We start from the raw sequence: 4,365 nt of genomic DNA, 5'->3' as shown, positions 1-4,365 counted from the left end.
TTCAAAAAGGGGGAAAGAGAGGACCCAAATAATTACCGCCCAGTCAGTCTGACATCAATACCAGGGAAGATTCTGGAGCAGATCATTAAGCAAACAGTCTGTGAGCACCTAGAAAGGAATGCTGTGATCACCAATAGTCAGCATGGATTTCTGAAAAATAAGTCATGTCAGACTAACCTGATCTCGTTTTTTGACAGAATTACAAGCCTGGTAGATGAAGGGAACACAGTGGATGTAGCCTACCTTGATTTCAGCAAGGCATTTGACAAGGTGCCCCATGATATTCTTGTAAAGAAGCTGGTAAAATGCGGTCTTGACTATGCTACCACTCAGTGGATTTGTAACTGGCTGACTGACTGAACCCAAAGGGTGCTCATCAATGGTTCCTCTTCATCCTGGAGAAGAGTGACTAGTGGGGTGCCACAGGGTTCTGTCTTGGGCCCGGTCTTATTCAACATCTTTATCAACGACTTGGATGATGGACTCAAGGGCATCCTGATCAAATTTGCAGATGACACCAAACTGGGAGGGGTGGCTAACACCCCAGAGGACAGGATCACACTTCAAAACGACCGTGACAGATTAGAGAACTGGGCCAAAACAAACAAGATGAATTTTAACAGGGAGAAATGTAAAGTATTGCACTTGGGCAAAAAAAAATGAGAGGCACAAATACAAGATGGGGGACACCTGGCTTGAGAGCAGTACATGTGAAAAGGATCTAGGAGTCTTGGTTGACCACAAACTTGACATGAGCCAACAGTGTGACGCAGCAGCTAAAAAAGCCAATGCAATTCTGGGCTGCATCAATAGGAGTATAGCATCTAGATCAAGGGAAGTAATAGTGCCACTGTATTCTGCTCTGGTCAGACCTCACCTGGAGTACTGTGTCCAGTTCCTGGCACCACAGTTCAAGAAGGACACTGACAAACTGGAACGTGTCCAGAGGAGGGCAACCAAAATGGTCAAAGGCCTGGAAACGATGCCTTATGAGGAACGGCTAAGGGAGCTGGGCGTGTTTAGCCTGGAGAAGAGGAGGTTAAGGGGTGATATGATAGCCATGTTCAAATATATAAAAGGATGTCACATAGAGGAGGGAGAAAGTTTGTTTTCTGCTGCTCCAGAGAAGCGGACACGGAACAATGGATCCAAACTACAAGAAAGAAGATTCCACCTAAACATTAGGAAGAACTTCCTGACAGTAAGAGCTGTTCGACAGTGGAATTTGCTGCCAAGGAGTGTAGTGGAGTCTCCTTCTTTGGAGGTCTTTAAGCAGAGGCTTGACAACCATATGTCAGGAGTGCTCTGATGGTGTTTCCTGCTTGGCAGGGGGTTGGACTTGATGGCCCTTGTGGTCTCTTCCAACTCTATGATTCTATGATTCTAGGAAGCAGGAGGCAGAGAAGCATAACATTTATGCCCATCTCAGGAATATCCCACCTGATGCTACAATACGCCTATTAACCCTGTATTTCATAAGCACATGGGAGAGAGAAATGCTACCATAAACTTGCATTGTATCAGTGTATAAGCTTGCAGAATTACTCTTAGCACATTTCCCATTGAATTCCCCCCCCCCCATCTTCTGCCATTGAAAAACCAAGACTGGTCTGGCAGCAAAACGAACGGAAAACAGCAAATCTGTGTCCATTAGGACCGTAGCACTCAGGTATGGCTAATGTAAATTCAAAAAATGCTAATAAAGTCAGAAATTTCCCAGTGGGGGAGTAATGGAATGCTTTTAAAAAAGGTACTTTCACTTAATGACTAAGGCTTTTTTTTTTTCATTCTTCTTTTTGCTAAGAGCAATTTGGCTTCTTCTATCAGGTACCAGGGAGCGGGGCGGAGGGGGGGAGGGAGGAGGGAAGCATTAAACAGTAGATTAAAATGTCTTTGCTGCTTCTCAGTAATGCAAGTCGATGCTGCGAGCTAAGACACATGAGAAGTGGCAATTTAGTTGGTGACCGTGTTTCATTTTCTGGGAAGGGCAGTCAGTCAGTGCCCTGCTCAGAAGGCAGCTCTTTAAACACAGAGGCATCGAAAGAAAGTAGCGGAGCCAGGTTGGTGTCGGTCACAGACTCTACAATCTGTTCCTTCCTTTCATTTGTGTCGCTAATTAAGACGCACTAGCGACAGAACACCGAGAGTGTACATAACCTGTTGAAATTCTGTCAGGATCCATCTCCGCTTTCTCGTGCAGTTATTTATTTTTTAAATTCTGCTCAACAAAACGTCTTAACTGAGAATGGAAGACATGTGCAGGAGGAGAACAGATACTTCAGATTAGAATCTCCTTCCCCCTCGATATTTCTCTTTGCTTGCCTTGGCCTTTACATTCCTGCTCATCCAAGACAGGCACGCTAAATAATAAACAGAGCTGAGGCGATATGCCAGGAATGTCTCCTGTGCGGGTCCCTTTCATTTCAATGGGGCTGGTGCCCCAGAGGATTTTGTTCGATAGTGCCAGGATGTAAATTCCACAATTTCCCCATTGCTGTGAGGACCAGAGCAGAAGCTGGAAACAGAACACCTAAACATAAATGTAAACCCAGCAGCACTGCTATTAAAGCAAGAGGAAAAAGGCATATTTTGCCAACAAATACCATTTTTATGAGGTACACTTTAAGGGAAACAGGCAAATAAGTGTATTTTTTTAAAAAAATAAAATAAAAAAGTGCTCTGTGTGTGTCCTGTTACAGTTCTTTAAATATTTCCCCTCCCCGTCTTTTCCTGGGTCTGCCTTGGCAGGTCTTAGTCTAGGCTACCCTCTTTGTCCTTAATTGGTCCTCCGTGCTATATAACGGTTCATTCTTGTATATAAACTGGATTGTATTACACCAATTGACACTGTGTGTGTGTGTGTGTGTGTGTGTGTGTGTGTGTGGAAACCCATTTTTATAATGTTAAGGCTTATGAACATTTCAACATCTGGAGCCCATGGAACTGCTTATGGAAATCTCATAAGAATCGGAGAACGTTGCATTGGTGTTTCTTCAGGGGTATGATGGGTTTGTTCCCAAGCTTTGACTTTCTTGCCTTCCTATTTTAGATAACTTCATTGCCCGCTAGAAACTTGGGTGGGTGTTTGTGTGTGTAAGGAATCTGTTATAGGTTTGAGAAACTGAGGAGTCTAGTTTAGGAATTTCCACTAGACTCTATGACCTTTTCTCATGGGCCTCCATCCAAATATAAAGGACTTGAGCTAGGCATAACGTTTAGCCACTGTGTAGTCAGATTGATTTCGCTGGAACTTCTCGTGTGACTGAAGTTATGCACACACATAAATCTTTGCCTGGTTTATGGTGATAATATTGTGACCAATCCAAGACTACAAAATGTCACATGGAATGCTGATGGTCTTATTGTGGATCTCATCCCAGTGCCAGCATTCACCCTAGAGGAACATGGGAACAATGATTCTTGTGAAACATATTGGCAGCATTCAACATGGCACTTGATTCCATTTCTTCAACGTCTTCCTGACTGTTAATTTTTGCATGATATCTGAGCTTCCACACAACATAAAAGCCACTTCTGGGTAACTAAAGAAATATAGCACATGTTTAGCACCCATTTCTCTATTACTTGATTCCAGAGGGGGAAATCATTTGCAGTCCCCTTAACCTGGAAAATTGCAAAACTAAAGTGACAAAATGTGGGGCAGTATACTGGCCTAAAGTTATTTTCTACTGTTTTCATGGGAGAATCATGGGAGAGCAAAAGCACACTTGTGTGGACAGAATGGAGGAGTACTGACATCAGTGCTTTTTTTCTTAAAAAAAAAATTATTTAGGGGTACTCTCATTTTGCCTCAAGAAAACCACCATTTTACAGTTCAAATCAGGGGAAATAGTAAATGGACAAAAATACAAAGATTCACAAAATGTTTAGGGATATGCGTCCTCCCAGAAAAAGCACTGAGTGACATTGCCCAATGATGGTTGTTGTTGTTGTTGTTGTTGTGACATGCCAGTATATCAGCCAAAAAGTCACAGTTCCATAACTTAACAGATGATAGGTAAAGGGACCCATGACCGTTAGGTCCAGTCGCGGACGACTCTGGGGTTGCGGTACTCATCTTGCTTTATTGGCAGAGGGAGCCGGTGTACAGCTTCTGGGTCATGTGGCCAGCATGACAAAGCCACTTCTGGCGAACCAGAGCAGCGCACAGAAACGCCGTTTATCTTCCCGCCGGAGTGGTACCTATTTATCTACTTGCACTTTGACGTGCTTTTCAACTGCTAGGTTGGCAGGAGCAGGGACTGAGCAACGGGAGCTCAGCCCGTCGCGGGGATTCAAACCACCAACCTTCTGATCGGCAAGCCTAGGCTCTGTGGTTTAACCCACAGCACCACCCGTGTCACA

Source organism: Podarcis pityusensis, assembly GCF_964106645.2.
Source record: "Podarcis pityusensis genome assembly, chromosome: 11".
Taxonomy (NCBI): domain Eukaryota; kingdom Metazoa; phylum Chordata; class Lepidosauria; order Squamata; family Lacertidae; genus Podarcis; species Podarcis pityusensis.
The sequence above is the reverse complement of the archived record's forward strand: the minus strand, read 5'-3'. Positions refer to the sequence as shown.